Below are 17,733 nucleotides of genomic sequence, written 5' to 3'. Positions count from 1 at the left end.
CTTCCAATATATCAATCAAAATAAATTGGAATTTTGGATTTTTTGAATTTCCTCAATTTTTAAATGTTGGCAACGAATTCAGATTTTTAAAAACATTAAAGTGGACTAAACAGTCTGTTTAAAAACATTATTGTGGACTAAACAATCTGTATCTATATAGAGTAAAAGAAAAACCTTTCGCCACATCTGTTTTCTGTAATAAGTAGATATCAGGAACAGCTTAAGTTTGGCATGTTTGCTTTTTTTTTTTCAGTATCATTGATATACAGTCTTTTGATGGTTTCACATAAACAATGCAGTTGTTTCAACATTCACTCATTTTATCAAGTCCTCACCCACTCTACTGCAGTCACTATCAAAGTAGTAAGATGTTACAGAGTCATTAATTGTCTTCTTCATGCTATACTACTGTCCTTGTGAGCTACCTGTATTATTATTGCGAATTATAGTGCGTCTTAATCCCCTCTCCTTTCACACCAACCCTCCCTAATCCCTCCGTTTTGGTAATGACTAGTCCTTTCTCGGTGTCTTGTGAGTCTACTGCTATTTTGTTCCTTCAGTTTTGCTTTGTTTTTCTATTCCACAAATGAGTGAAATCATTTGGTACTAGTATTTCTCCATGTGGCTCATTTCACTGAGCATATTACCCTCTAGCTCCATCCATGTTGTTGCAAATGGTAGGATTTGTTTTCTTCTTCTTTTTTTTTCATTTTGGTATCATTAAACTACAATTACATGAGCAACATTATGGTTACTAGACTCCCCCCATTATCAAGTCCCCACCACATACCCCATTACAGTCACTGTCTATCAGCATAGTAAGATGCTATAGAATCACTACTTGTCTTCTCTATATTGTACTGCCTTCCCTGTGCTCCCCTGCTACATTATGTCTGCTAATTGTAATGCCCCTTTTTCCCCTTATCCCTCCCTTCACACCCATCCCCCCCAGGTCCCTTTCCCTTTGGTAAGTGCTAGTCCATTCTTGGGTTCTGTGAGTCTGCTGCTGTTTTGTTCCTTCATTTTATTCTTTGTTCTTATACTCCACAGATGAGTGAAAGCATTTGATTCTTGTCTTTCTCTACCTGGCTTATTTCACTGAGCATAATACCCTCTACCTCCATTCACGTTGTTGCAAATTATAGGATTTGTTTACTTTTTATGGCTGAAAACTATTCCATTGTGTATATGTACCACATCTTCTTTATCCATTCATCTACTGATGGGCACTTAGGTTGCTTCCATTTCTTGGCTATTGTAAATAGTGCCACGATAAACATAGGGGTACATATGTCTTTTTCAAACTGGGCTGCTGCATTCTTAGGGTAAATTCCTTAGAGTGGAATTCCCAGGTCAAATGGTATTTCTATTTTTACTTTTTTGAGGAACCTTCATATTGCTTTCCACAATGGTTGAACCAATACATTCATACCAACAGTGTCGGAGGGTTCGCCTTTCTCTGCATCCTCACCAGCATTTGTTGTTCCTAGTCTTTTCTATGTTGGCCATCCTAACTGGCATGAGGTGATATTTCATTGTGGTTTTAATTAGCATTTCTCTGATGATTAGCAATGTGGAGCATCTTTTCACATGCCTTTTGGCCATTCAGATTTCTTCTTTGGGGAAGTGTCTGCTCAGATCCTCTTCCAGTTTTTTAATAAGGTTATTTATTTTTTGGGTGTTGAAGCATGTGAGTTCTTTATATAGTTTGGATGTTAACCCCTTATTTGATAAGTTGTTTACAAATATGTTCTCCCATATTATAGTATGTCTTTTGTTCTGCTGATGGTGTCCTTTGCTGTACAGAAACTTTTTAGTTTTTTGTAGTCCCATTTGTTCATTTTTTATTTTGTTTCCCTTGCTCAAGGAGATGTGCTCAGGAAAAAGTTGCTCATGTTAATATTCAAGAGATTTTTGCCTACGTTATCTTGTAAGAGTTATAGTTTCATGACTTCAGGTCTTCGATCCATTTCGAGTTTACTTTTGTGTGTAGGGTTAGACAGTAATCCAATTTCATTCTCTTACATGTAGTTGTCCGGTTTTCTCATTAACAGTCGTTGAAGGGGCTGTCTTTTCTCCATTGTATATCCATGGCTCCTTTATAATTTATTAATTGGCCATATATGTGTGGGTTTATATCTGGGCTCTCTATTTTGTTCCATTGGTCTTTGGGTCTGTTCCTGTGTCAGTACCAAATTGTTTTGATTACTGTGGCTTTGTAGTAGAGTTTGAAGTCAGGGAGCATAATCCCTCCAGCTTTGTTCTTCCTTCTCTTAATTGCTTTCACTATTCAAGGTCTTTTGTGGTTCCATATGACTTTTACTGTTTGTTCTAGTTCATTGAAGAATGCTGTTAGTATTTTGATAGGGATTGCATTCAATGTGTAGATTGCTTTAGGCAGGATGGCCATTTGTGCAATATTAATTCTTCCTTTCCATGAGCATGGGATGCATTTCCACTTATTGGTGTCTTCTTTAATTCTCCCATGAATGTCTTGTAGTTTTCAGGGTATGGTCTTTCACCTCCTTGGTTACATTTATTCCCAGGTATTTTATTCTTTTTGATGCAATCATAAATGGAGTAGTTTTCTGATTTTTCTTTCTGGTAGTTCATTGTTAGTTTATAGGAATCTAACAGATTTCTGTCTATTAATTTTGTATCCTGCAACTTTGCTGAATTCAGTTATTATTTCTAGTAGTTTTTTGGTGGATTCTATAGCGTGTTCTATGTATAATATCATGTAATCTGCAAACTGTGACAGTTTAACTTCTTCCTTTACAACTTGGATGCCTTTTATTTCTTTTTGTGTCTGATTTTCATGGCTAGTACCTCCAGTACTTTGTTAAATAAAAGTGGTGAGAGTGGGCATCCTTGTCTTATTCCTGATCTTAGAGGAAAAGCTTTCAGTTTTTTGCTGTTGAGTATGATGGGTTTGTTTATATAGCCTTTATTATATTGAGGTAGTTACCGTATATGCCATATTTTGTTGAGAGTTTTAATGATGAATGGATGTTGAATTTTGTCAAATGCTTTTTCAGCATCTATTGAAATGATATGGTATTTTTTCCTTCTTTATATTGATGTGGTATATGTTGTTGATTGATTTTCAAATATTGTGTCCCTGGAATAAATCCTACTTGGACATGATTGATGATCTTTTTGATATATTTGTGAATTCAGTTTGCTAATATTTTGGTGAGCATATTTGCATCTACATTCATTAAGGATATTAGTCTGTAATTTTCTTTTTTTGTACTGTCTTTTTCTGGTTTTGGTTATTAGTGTGATGCTGGCCTCATATAATGAGTTTGTAAGTATTCCCTCCTCTTTTATTTTTTGGAAAACTTTAAGGAGGATGGGTATTAGCTATTCTTTTAAATTTTTTATGCAATTCAGCTGTGAAGCCATCTGGGCTAGGGGTTTTGTTCTTAGGTAGTTTTTGATTACCAATTCAATTTTGTTGCTGGTAATTGGTCTTTTCAGATTTTCTGTTTCTTCCTGGGTCAGTCATAGAAATCTGTCCATTTCTTCTAGGTTGTCCAATTCTTTGGTATATAATTTTTCATAGTATTCTCTAATAATTTCCATGGTGTCTGTTGTGATTATTCCTTTTTTGTTTCTGATTCTGTTTATGTGTGTACGGTCTTTTTTTCTTGTTAAGTCTGGCTAGCATGTTTGCTTTTATATTGTTACCTTCCACACTTACATAAATCTTGCCTACCTATAAAATAATATGAAATAACAATAGTAAAATCTTACTTGTATTAAACTCTGCATAGTTTGTACAGTTTTGGTACAGTTATGTCACTAACTCTTTTTGCTCTAATTTATTTCATATCTTGGATGGAATATATGAAAATTTTATCACACACCAATTAAATACTCCAAGGGCATAGGTTATTTTTTGGAACCAAATGTATGGATGGGTAAATACATGTTGCCTTGATTGAGACTTTTTGATGAAAGGAAAGAGTGCTATCAATGGTCAAAGGACTTGGCTTTAGCACTGCCTTCACCTAATTTATTGGGTGGTTTTCAAGTTTTCCACGTTTACCGACTTTGGTTTTCTCTTTCATAAAATGAAAAGGTTAGCCATGATTGTCCCCAAGCCTATTTTACAGGCTTGACTGACACATCTGTGTTCCATATCTCTGACCCATAGAGCTATGAAATCCATGTAAGAAAATTTTCAGTCAGCAGATCATGTGCAAGGGAGGATGACTTTAGCTTCTGTCATAATGCAGTATGTCAGTTGGTCACTATTCCTGAAAGTAGTGTCCTTTATTATTTACAAAGATTCTGGAAACATAACATGGATTTGCCTTCCTACTTTTTCACCCCAGCACATTCTGCCTCATCATACATTTCCCTTATTTTTAGTTTTATACTATCAGCTATAGCTGATGTTGACCTCATACATACTTCACTACTTGTTCCCTTTAAAACATGGCTTCTTTTTCCCCCCACTGCCATATTAAGCAATTGTGAGAATTTTAGGTATCCTTTGATAGTTTAACTAAAATTACCATGATTATCTACGGATATGAAGCCTTTTAACTCTCCACTACCTAGAACTTTCTCTCTGCACCCATTTGTTTTATATTACCCTATAGAAATAAGAGGATTGCAGTTGAAATACATAAAGTATTCTTACTGCAAGTGATTGAGTGCACAAATCTGGTTAACTCTCAAATGATAGCTATTCAGCCTGTTTTTCAAATCAGTAATGTGTTTTGAAATTTTCACATTTGATTTATGTCTCCCTTGACTTTATCCTCCTGTTTTCTAACTTTTTTTTCTTCTTAAAGAATGAAAAATAACAGCTAGGAATATACCCTAGAATGACAAAAACCAGAAACAGAGAAGCAGACTAGATATAAAACACACCTACCATTCCCCCTTAAAATAACATTAATGTCTTATTGGATCTGACAAAATTCAATGAATTTCTAATTGAAGGCTTTTCTTCATTTCTGATTCAACCTGTCCTGCCTGGCAATAGCAGCAGGAATAACTCATGGTCTCTTCAGAAAGCAAGGCACTGCAGATTGAGCTGGTGATGGATTTTTTTCTCTTGATTTGAGATATTCTTGCCTCTGTCTTTCTGTCAACTCTAGAATAGTATGATGATTTGTAATTTTATATTGATTTTAATTTGCTTCATTATTTTCTTGGAACCATTGAAGAAATATATCAAACAGAAACATATTTTACAAGAAGCAGAGAGACGCCTTTCACACAAGAACTGTTGGGGTTTCTTTCTATTGATGCTTTTAAGGACTCTTTGCCAATCTACCTTTTATCACCTGAGGTAAAAGTTGTACGTAGAGTTACTGAGTGCAACTGTGCACCTGTATGAACAAATAACTGCTGCTCTTCTTGGTCACTCAGCAGGAGTAGCATTTCAGTAGATTTTCTTCAGGGCTCTGGCACACCGAGGAGAGGTAGCAGTGTACATTTAATCTGCTGTCTATACAGTTAGTTTGATACATCACAGAAAGGCTTGTACACATTTATAACACTTTGGAAAACTACATGATTAGATCATTATTTGGAAAATTGATCATATGAAAAATAGTTGAATAGAAATATATTTTCTAGGCCATTATATTGCCTTCTTAAAGTTCTTTGCCCTTTATTAAAGATGATAACTTCTCAGGTAATCCTTAGACATTTTCCTGAGGTATGGAACTCAGAGGATTCTTAATAAAAAATGTACATGAGGTGTAGCTTAAGCACTTAATACCTATTCATTAAATGGATGTGTGAAAACTAATTTTAGAAAAATAGGAGGATTTTCAGGATATGAGAAAACAATTTAAGCTAAAGGTAAAAGTAAAGAATGAATTTTGTGGTTGCTTTAGAGTTGTTGGTAAATTCTGGTTCTTATCTCTTTCTGCTCCATGGTAGTAGGGTTGTTCTTCTATAAAAAGTGACACCACATTAATTGCTGTGAACAATGGATGTGAATCAACTGGATGTAAGGTTGAAAAACCAGTACCTAGATCACCATTTCCTGTTCCACTGTTGTGGAGAATTTGGAAATTAATGTTGATATTAAATATTTTTCATCCTCCTGTATACTTACATTAAGCAAACATTGCCAACCAAAATTGGATATAGTGAACGAATGAAAAATAAATGGCTTTAAGGCCTGATTTTGATGTTAATAAATGCTAGTTATTGTACTGTTCTGTAGCTATTCTGGCTTATACACACCTCTTAGTCATCGGCTAGTTTGTTACAAAGACCTACAGGAAGTTCTGCATCCCAGTGAGTCAGGAGGAATTCCATCCTGGGAAATATTGAAATCTGTTTAATGTAGTATTCCTCATTTTCCATCTAAAAACTGATGTGACCCAAATCGTTCAGTCCTTTCAAATAATAAAAATAGAGCTTTCTAGAATATTTTTGCTTTGTAGCGCAAATCACATTGTGAGTACAACAAACATAGAGTTTGAGAAATAAACTAATTTTTTCCCCAAATATTAGAGAAACCTGTGTTTTCAGATGAATTGGTCTAAGCCATGTGTTCTGGGCTCTCTGGAATTTTGTTTCATTATATTTGTGTGTTTCTGTGTATGTGTGTTTGAGGGGGATTTTTTTGTGTGTGTGAGGGTGCTATGGTTACATAAGAACTAAAATAAAAACTCGAGTCACGTGCCATTAAGAACATAACAAAAAAATAAAAGCACCACATGTTGAAGCCCACTAGGAAGGACCAAAATTGTATTTTCAGACAAGTACATAGGTTTAAGTAAAATTTTATGATAGAACATAAATGAAGTCAACTACTGTTCAACTTGAAAAGTTAGAAGAGATAATAAATCAAAACTGTATGACTAAGGAAAATAATGAAAAAAATTATTAAATTATGCAAAATCAGAAAAACAGATAAATCTAAGAACTGTTTTTTAAAATAAGACATATAGACTGCTTAAAAGTCTCATGCAGAAAAAATAAGAAAGACACATACCCTGACTCAGTAATTATAAGGGAGTTACATCAAACAGAAGAAATTTAAAATGTTGGAGAAATGGATGTTTTTTTGAGCAATCCAAATTATCTAAGTTAACTCAGGTTAAAAAAATTAATAAGATAACCTGGTGTGGGGGTGGGGGAAAGATGGAAGTTTTCATTGTTGTTTCCACGGGGATGACACTGGGCTGCCATCTTAAGGATGAACCAGTTCAAATTAGTAACAAGTATATAATTTTTTTTGCTGATAAAATTGTCAGAGCACAGAAACAGAGGGAAAACTAGCAAATGTCCTTTATGAAGCAGCGTAACCTGAAAGCACCTGGTGTGAGTGTGACGCACTGAATTCATGTCAGTGCTTGTGCCAATGGTGGTGGTGATTCTGAAACCTGTTAGACTAGGTGCATGCGCAGTACTACGGTCTGAATGTTTGTATTCCTTCCGGAACTGAATGTTGAAATCTAACTCCAAGGTGATAGTATTAGGAGGTGGGACTTTTTGGTTTTGATTTCACTTGAGCGTGGAGCCTCAGAAATGGTGCTAATGCTTTTATTACAGAAGCCCTCACCTCTTCTACCACGAGAGGCCACAGCATGAAGGTTACTAACATACAGCAGTAGAGACTTTGTTGAGATCCCCTTAACTAGTTTATTTTTAGCCAGTTTGGAGTTTTCCTATATAGTAGGAAAATTTGTGGATCTAGAATCAGAAGGCTTGGAGTCAGGATCTGGCATTACTGTGTTGAGCATTGGTAACTCATTTAGCTTGTATGACTCTTTAGCGTCCGCATGTGCAACTATGTCCCCAGCTATAGACTATTGTCTGTATTAATAAGTTAATTTGGAAGATGTGGATTTTTTTGATATGATATACAGCTTCCTTTTTTACATCATAATCTCATAATATTAATGGTGAAACCAATAAATAAATGAATACAAAGGTATAATATTTGGTGAATTGTCTGTATATAGCTATTAAACACTCCTATGTTGTCTTTCATTCCATGTCACCTCTATGTTTTAATTCACCTGTTTGAAGGTAAAATTTGGTTTTGAAAAGGCCATCCCTTTTCAAGATATATTTGAGGAATATCCCCTTAGTGCTTGTCTTCTTTAAAAAATTGTAGAAGCTCAAATTACACTAAATAATGGGAGGAAAACAATCTCAATGTAGGTTGCTGATAATTTACATAGCTGAAATAAATACGTTAAAACTCAGGTTTTAGAAATATCCTGGCAGACCTTCTCCTAAAGAAATACTACAAAACAGAGGCATATTGTCTCTATACAGGTGTGGCCTTTTTTGAGGTTATTTTTATCCATATCATTTATACATATGTTGTAAAACATTGCATATCATTTCACATCTGCTTAGTCCTATACACACACAGTTGCCCTTTGAAGGCTTAAGCTATCCATGGTTATCTTTTTTTTTTCATGGTTATCTTTTAAATGCAAATTGATGCAAACTTTAAATAATTTTTGAAAACATGCACATTCAGTTGAGGTTGACCCAATGTATGTTGTCCCCTAATTTCTCTTTTAGGACTTCTTGTCTGTGCTCCATGCCTTCTTTGCAGTCCACAATCAGGGGCACCATCACCTTTCTCGTTCCCTCTGCCCTTGGGCCCATTTAACTCTCCAGCTGGCATGTTACTCATCTCTAAAATAGGGTCATGATATCAGTCCTCTGTGTTCTTGAGCATGGTTGTGTAGACCACATGGCAAGCATTTCTCAAAAACCCTGCAAGTTTCTGTATAAAGGTGAGGAATAGCACTGCCTGCGGAATCTAGATCTGACAGATCATCACAAGGAAGACAGCTTTGCATTTCTGAACTCAGTTAACAGTAGTCCTTGTTTAAGAAGCAGTTGGAGTTTCATTTAGCTAAACCTCATTAATTTATGGAAGGACCAGAGAGGTTTAGTGTAGTTTGGTTCTTTGAAGAAGCTAGCAACCAGGATTCATGAACATATTAACTAAAATACCCAGAAAAATCAATAGTAACTTTTCAACTCCAGATTTTATCCTCACCCAGAGTGAGTGCTAAGTAGAATCGTGGAGGTGACCATTTCTGCATTGCGCTCCTGCCACATGAATCCTGAAGAGCATTATCATGTCCACTGGTTGACAGTGCAGTGGATCACTGAGGTATTTCTTTATGTGTATTCTTTGGTCTGTAGTTCTGTTCTAATGGGCAGTCATAGTTTCCAGTGCCTTTTGGAGGCTTTCTTCTAGTTAATCTGTCAATTTTTCTCACGCAGTGCAGCTGCTGTGAAAGAAATTGGAGCTGTTACACTCTGTGCTTTGATACAGTTTGTAAAATGCAAGGTGGGAGACAGTAACCCAAACACAGCATGCTAGTAATTTCTTTAAAAGGACTGATGCGCTAGCTCTCAGAATGTGGGACTTAGGAGCTGGCATTAGGAGCTGGCATTCTTTTTTTATCTGACTATGAATATCGTTTAAAGAATTATCTTTTGCATCAACAGTGTAGATGTCTTTGGTATGACTTCTAGGGCTCAGTTCAGAACACTTAGGTTTGGCGTCATTTTCCACATTGTTATGTTTTTCTCTAGATTTAAGTCAAAATCATTTTGAATATTAATCTTGGATGGAATGATCTGATATGTTAAAAATGAAAGCTTGAGTTTACTGATAAGCCATCATGTGATTAGATCCTTCCCTATAGGAAACGATATATAATGTGCTGGAAATACACCTTATTAGAACTATTCTAATCAATAAAGCACCTTATAGCAGAAGAAATTTCCTCCATCAGGACCCTGCCTCCATCAGGAATTGTCAGAATACCCAATACAGCAAAAAATCTATTTAGTGGGTGCCATCACCTTTCTCGTTCCCTCCGCCCTCGGGCCCATTTAAACTCTCAGACTGGCCGTTACCCTTAAATAACTCTCTGTATTCTCTCCAACTGATGCATTTGTAAAATTAATCCAGGTTTGTATTTATTCATCTCCTCCTAATGTGTGGAACCACAGGTGCTCCATTGTAGTCAGAATGTTCGGGGTGTGGGGTACTACCTCAGTGTGCAGGTTTACTTTTTGTTTTCTATATGTAGGTTGTCTGTTTATGCTGTGGAGAGACTTGCCACTTAGTTCTCCTTTGTAATAACATGATTTGGTAATTCCATATTTATCTCTGCATGTTAATACTATTTATTTACATTTTTGTGATTTTATTATGCCTATTAAAAATAGAGGGAAAATTCAAAAGAAAAAAGATAATATTTCTCAATATTTATCATATGTACATTAGACTTCAGGTAGTGTCCCAAATACGTGTATGTGCACAGACACACATATATAAAATCATTATTATATATACACACACACATATATGTAATTCAACAAGTATCATATTGTAGAAATATTATTGTTATAATTTTAAACATCTGGAATATCCAGAAATATTTAAGAATGATAGCCAGTAAGTTGGATGCGATGTGCCTAGAAACCATATTTTTCTGGTCCGAAAGCCTATATTATTTTTGGCTTCTTAAGAAAGAAGGGGCTTTGAAAAAGATAATTCTTAAAAGAGTTCAACTTTTTCAAGCCCGTCATTTATAAAGCAAAGGGTTATTCTATACCATTTCACTATTTTCAAGTAAGATCTTAAGAGCATTTTGTTTATCATAATAAATTCATATGTTAGATATTATTATGTCTATTTTACTTATTAAAATACTTGGTTTCCTGCAATGTGTTAAGAGATAAAGAATGGAAAGGGAGGGTACCTTAACAAAGAGTAATTAATTAGCTGACATAAAAATCATGCAGGTTGTAAGGGGTATAGATGTGGAGTGAGAGGTAGACTGAGGTTCTATACCACAATCTCTGTTCAGTACCTCTAGACCATTGTTCCTTTATGTGTAGAATGAGAAGGTGAAATTATCTCTTGCAGCTATTCAAGCTTTAACGTGTTTTGCTATCTGACAATGTTCATAAGATGTGTTAATGTAAAGAGAAAGACATTTTGGTCAAAAGCTATTTGATTAAAACTATTCAACACAAATTATAAAAAACATGATCAGTGATATAGTACTGGGAATCCTGAACTACTGTAGTATATGTGCCCAAATGTGAGATTTTTATTTCAACTTGGGTTTTAAAATTTGGTTTCATTTATCTTTCTCTCTAAAACATATACACTGCATATTAATATAGAGTTAATGTGCACTTGCTGTGTATCCCAGGTGAATAACTGTTCTTGTAGTTGACTTTCATAATGTAATTTTATTGGTATAGTTAAGGTTAATGGCACATTCATTTTACACAAGGCATTTAGTCAGTATTTCATTCTAAATGACCATTTTAATAATGACTACTGTTCTAAGTTGGCTGTGTCTCTTTTAGCTGCTGTAAATTATCCTGAAGCAAATTTCAGTGTGATCTCAGAACCATGCATATTGCTGACTTCTAAAATTATTAATTCCAGTGCAGAGTAAAAAGAAACACCTGAGTCTACATTTGGTTGGTAATTTCTATGTAGATTACTATCAGTGTTTTTCCCAAAGCAAATAGCCTAAGTCCTCCCTGAGTTTACTTTCTCTAAAGGGAGCAACAGTTATAATTAAGAATAATTACCATAGCAACAGTGAAACTGTCTTTAGAATATTCTAGATATGCTATCATTCCTAAAATATTTTTATTTTCAGTAAAAATAGCCAGCATTAGAATCTCAGGGGAGAGGTCTAAAAGAAATGGTAGATAAATCCATGTGGAACCCTGTTTGGTTGCTAAGTTTTCAAAATGGAGAAGTACTAGGTAATGTGGGCACTGTCAAAAGCACACTGAGCAAGCTCATTCTCATAGCCATTTTAATTTGCAAGTCACATTAATTTTTACCTCCCTCATAAACATGTATTTGTTTGAAGCGTTGTCCCATTGTCAAATGTGGGTTGGAGCAATTCTAGATTGCATAGCCATAAAAAGCTTCAACTCAGGAATCATACATATGGGTTCAAAATTCACCTCCACAATTTATTAGCCATGTGCTCCCATGAGAGTTACTTAAACTCTTAGTTTCCTTAGCTTTAATGGAAATATTAAGAGCTTGTCTCCACAGAATTACCATGAGAGCTAAATAAAATAATCTTATCATAGTAACTGAGACTTAGTAAACTAAAAAACATGGAATTCTGCAGTTGTTTAAATGAGAATTACTGCTCTATTAAAATAAGGTCTCCAAAATTTTATTCTTCAGAGTGCCTATGTTTACAGTATCATTATTTTGTTATTTTTAAAATTCATATCAACTTTGTTATTTTGTACTTAATTTTGTTATAGCTAGGTAATCTCTGTAGTCTTGGTTCTACAACCTTTTATCTCAGTTTTCTACTCATGAAACTACTGAATTAGTACATTGATATGGTTACAAAGGGTATCTGTAGTCACATAAACTTCAGAATCATTTTATATCTAGCTCTGCTCCAGCACTTGGCTATTTGTGTTAAAAGATAGAGAGGTGTCTTATGATATATAGTGACATGATTTCACCTTCACTTTAACTTAACCAAAGACATAGTGAGCTGCTTTAAAATAGAGTAGTATTTGTTTATTCAAAATCCATGTTTATGATCTGTGATATGGGTCAGGTGTTTTGGGAGGCCACAGAGAGAGAGAGAGAGAGAAAAAAAGTGAGAAAAAAGAGTATTATTGTCCTTGTTTTGTATTCTTTGTAAAATAACTTAAATGCTTTAAATAGCAACGTTCATGTTTGTAAAAATTCTCTCTACCTGTGCCAGAACATCACACAAGATCACGTGAAAAAATGTACATTAGATTATTTTATCTATTTTGTAACACTTTACAGCTTGTCAGGCAGTATTTTTAAATGAGCAAAAATCAAAAATTGAATTGAAAGGGACTTAGTATTTATACACCAATGTTTCATTGCAACATTATTGAAAATAGCCAAAAGGTGGAAGCAATCCACATGTCCATCAACAGATGAATGGATAAACAGAAAGTATTATATATGCATTTAATGAAATATTATTGAGCCTTAGAGAGTAAAATTCTGATACATGAGATAACATGGATGGCCCTTGAAAGCATGCTGGTGATTTAAGCCACACATAGAAAGACAAATACTGTTATAAAATTCCACTTCGTAGCAACAGAAAGTAGAATAGAGGTTACCAGGGACTGGGAGTTATTGTATAACGGGCATAGCATTTCCACTGGGGATGATGAAAATGTTCTCGAAATGGTGGTGATGATATTTGTACAACATTGTGAATCTACTTAATGCGACTATTTTGTGTATTCAAACATAATAAAAATGGTAAATTTAACTTTATGTAAAATTTATTGTAGTAAATATAGTAAGATTTAAAAAGGAACCAAAATTTAGATCCTAAAATACTGAAAATCTGGTTGTCTGAAATATACTGCCCTCAAATAACTTTTTCTTTTATTGCGTAACTAGCTGTTTTTATGTAATATTGTAAATGGATCAAAGCTTTATAATGGAGAAATATTTGAAGTCTCAGATTAGTGGATTTCAGATTAATGGAATACTGCAGGATTACCAAAGTTGACTCCCTAGCTCTTCTCTGGCTGCTGTCAGATGGGCCCAAAATTGCCATTTCTGTGCCGCAGAGCCTCAGCTTGATAAGCAAAGGTATTTTTTGTGCAAGAGCTGCCTTGCCTCGGAGGGACTGATCTGGAGTGACTGTCAATAACAGGACGTGCACACCTGAAGAATCAATCTCTTCCATTTAATTTCATAGACATGCACCACTGGAACTCTGATGATTACAGGATGAAGTCTCCTGTAGGATTTCTGGCCGAGGTCATAGAATCAAGCCCCATTAGTCTGTCTCTGGAGCACAGACTGCAAATGGCCAGGGGAGAGAAAGCCAGATAGGAGAGGGGAAGTGAACGGGAACTGTAGAACCTGGGAGAACATCTTTGCATGCCATGGTCTTGGGGAGACTGATGCACCCTGGTAAATGAAAGCTTAATCATCCCCATTAAGTGCCATTCTGTTACATGTTCTATTAATTCTGTGTGTACAGATTTTTCTATGTCTCTCTTCTTTCATTTCTCAGAGCTCCCGGGTTGAGATGATCACCCATTCTTTTTGACATCAGGGTATGCCTCAAACCAAATGAACATGTTCCGAAGCTAAACAAATAACACACCCATTAAATTAAGTTCCTTTGATGGTTTCTTGTTTTGTTTTTACTGGCACAACTGTGGTCAGAGCAACTGTGGTGTTACAGGTCTGATTTGAGTATGCAAGCACCAAGCATACCCTTGTATGTGATATAGTCTCATGGGGACTACTTTAGTGTATTGACTCAATTATATTACTTTTACATGTGAAAAATACAATATTAATAAAAACAGCCTTGGGAAATAGTTAAGTTTAGTGTTGGGCATATAATATTGCATGGGTGATTTTGGAAATCAAAGTAGCACATTGGGAATCCAGAAAGTGCTCCCCTAAGAAAATGAAAAATGATTCTCAGACCAAGGTTACTTCCTTGAGATGGGCTTCTCAACCTCTACACTGTTGTTCTTTGTTGTGGGTACCTGTCCTGTTCAATGTAGAATGTTTAGATGCACCCCTGGGCTCTATCCATTAGATACCAGTAACACCCCATCTGCAAAGTCATGACAAGCTTCCCTCCATCTGTTGTCAGGACAGAGATAGGTTGCTCCTGAGGACCTTGATCCTACCACTGAAGAAGTAGAGCATCCTTCTTTGCAAGGAGTCCATAGATTAAATCTAGGAAAAAAATATGTTTGGGTCTGCTTGTGTCTTTTGTGTTCTCTTGCAGGCACTGTCCAGCATCCTCCAGGAGGTGAATGGCAAAATCACCCCTAGTTTAGAAGCCCTGTCTAGAGTATGGTAAGAAATTCCAGGGTCATGGCATTGACCTGTCTCAGAAAGCTAAGGTTTTGGAGTACAATGGGGAATTGAGAGGAGAGGAATAATGAAGAAAGTAATTAAACAACGTGCCTGTACTATTTTTCCCATGGCATTGCTTCTTCTAAGACACACCAGTCATTCACATTTTGTACTGCACAACCTGGGTGTGTCTTTGTGGCATGAACTTTATTAGAGCTATACCAATTTCTTGTTATCCAGAAGCATTAAGAAGGTAACTTAAGATACAACTTTCTCTGTTTGGGCCAGGAATGCACTTTCTTTGGATATTGTCAGGACTCTTGGTTTCAGTTTTAATCATATAACTGACAAATCCAGAGATTCAATTTAGGGACAGTTGAATACAGGGGTTCAAACTATATTCTTATTAGGCTGTTTTTATGTGTGTCTCACCTCTGCTTCCCTCCATCTGTTGTCAGGAAAGAGATAGGTTGCTTCTGAGGACCTTGCTCCTACCACTAAAAAAGTAGAGCATCCTTTTTTCCTGAGTCCATAGATTAAATCTAGGGAAAAAATATGTTTGGGTCTGCTTGCGTCTTCTGTGTTCTCTTGTCTCAGGCACTTTTACAGGGGGACAGACCAGTCTGATCATCTGATGCCTACTCACTCTTCTCCCCAACTCTGAAGACAGAATCACAGGGAATGATTCCCCTGCAAAGGAGAGATCTTTATTTACTCTTTTGAAGAGAAAATGAAATGTCTTTATGAAAATCTCCCAAATTTTGTTCACATACATTCTCTTATTCTTTATTTTTTGAATAAATATACCTTTTTTTGAGGAAGATATACCTTTTCTTGGGTTCTGAGGCATCTTCTTAAGATACTTCTTAAACTCTGGTTCACAGAATCCAGGAAGTGGTAACCACGATTTTCAGGTAGTCCATCAGGTCAAAGCTATTTGTGTAATACTGAGATGGTATTTGCTTGTCTGTTTCTCACAAGTGTCCAGTGAAGTTTTCCAGAGGCTTCATGACATGTGATACTGCATAAGAAGAAAAGCAGACAAATAGGAGAAACCAGTTATCTGCTATTGAATCAGACATTAAAACAATTTCCAAAAATGTAAACCATGCCACTCTTTTCACTAATTTTTTTCTGTTTCAGATGATATAGTTATTTTTCCATAGGACATGTTGTTATGTTTGTGTATAATGGATTTACTGTCTTTGTTAAATGAATAAGTGTGTTCAGAAGTTTCAGTTTTAACTTCTAATATGGTAAATGTCAATAGACATAATCCATATAAATAGAAGCTCTTTGGGGTTTTTAAATTTAAGAGCATACCATTTTAGTGTTCTCCATTAAATACCTGGAGCATTCAACAGGATCTTTCCACTCTGGCTTTTGGAACTGCTGTTATCTCCAGTCCTGGGAAAGCCACAGAATCTGTGCATCTCAGGCCCACAGGGGCTATTCTCTGCCAGGCCTGTGGTGGCTCACTCTTTGCATGTGCAATTGATTGCTCAGCCTGTGACGTTCCCAGATCCTTCTCTGTGCAGCCCTCTCCTTTTCATTACCTAACCTGTAAATTCTAGATTCCAAATGGCCCCAAACTCCACTGTCTGCTTTATCTAGTGAGACCACTGTTTTCAGTTTCAGCTTCACTTCCCATTGCTGTGGTTTGCCAAATGCCCACAGAAAGTTGGGGTGAAATGAAGAGTCCACCCATTTTCCAAGGATCATGGCCTTGTGCTATCTGTTGTCCAATGCCAGTTTCCTCATATATTTTATTAAGTTTATAATAATTATGGACTGAAATAAGTGTAATAGCCATTACTCTGTAAGGGACAAAATTGGAAGTTTCATATTTTTCTAAATTTAAGTGTTTCTTTATGACAAGGAACTTACCAAGGGTAAGATACATGTAGGATAATAGCCAAGTATAGCCAGTTAAGGGTATGAAAAATATGAGAACTTCCACCTTTATGTTTTACATCATTTTAATAATATGTTTATGTTTCATTATATAAATAATAACATAACAGTACATGTTTATACTTTAGAAATAAAGTGCATAATTAGAGGTTATACTTTTGTGTTTTTTTCCTAATAGAAGCGTACTATCACAAAAAGTAGAACTTCTGAATTATTTGAACTATTTTTTAAAAATTATAACTTGGTACAGAGTGAAAAGAACAAATATTTAATTTAGAGGGTTAAGCAAACCATCAAGGAAGTAGCTTTAGCATATACCAACTATGAAGAGAAACTGAACAATGATTTCTGTAATCTCATCAGTCTGAGAACCATTCAGTCAGGTGACTTGGTTCCTTGTAAGGAGAGGGTGAGAGAATGGGGTTTCTCACTTGAAACAAGAATAGGAGTAGCTGCCACTATTTTTGAATTAGTACTAAATGCATGGCTGTGGGCAATAAAGTTATAGCCTCCATTTTATACATGCAGAATTGAAGCTAAAGAGAACACCTTGCCTCTGGTCATACAGGAGTAAATGAAGTAGGTAGGCTTGAACCAGCATTTCTGTGAACTGTAAAGCCTGTTCTCTTATCAGTTCACCAGGCTTTCTTGGAACTGGCTATACATAAAACAGTTTTCTACCAAAAAAATGTAAAACACCAATGTTTTTCAAAGTGTTTCAAATGTGTAGCAGTTCCTACCCTGGAGTTGAGTTAAGCTGTAACTGATTTATAGTGAACTGGGGAAATTTCAAGTCGGTATGAATTATACAATCCTCAGAATAAGTGGATATGTGTGCATGTACGTGTTTGTGTGTGTATAAATCACTATGTTTCTTTTCACAGAGGCTAAAGGTATTTCCCACTGAGTAGGAAATGTTTGCATTCTTCACCTACTTGTGCATGGATTTCCAAATTGAT

General features: G+C 35.5%; 1 protein-coding gene across 3 annotated transcripts in view; it reads left to right on the top strand.

The window, feature by feature from the left end:
- Positions 1-17,733, top strand: part of CNTN4 (contactin 4) — a 979,742-nt gene that overhangs the window by 223,898 nt on the left and 738,111 nt on the right. The window lies entirely within an intron of this gene.

This window comes from Manis pentadactyla, chromosome 1, assembly GCF_030020395.1.
Source record: "Manis pentadactyla isolate mManPen7 chromosome 1, mManPen7.hap1, whole genome shotgun sequence".
NCBI classification, from domain to species: Eukaryota; Metazoa; Chordata; class Mammalia; order Pholidota; family Manidae; genus Manis; species Manis pentadactyla.
Note: the sequence above shows the minus strand (reverse complement) of the source record. Positions and strands in the feature narration are given on the sequence as shown.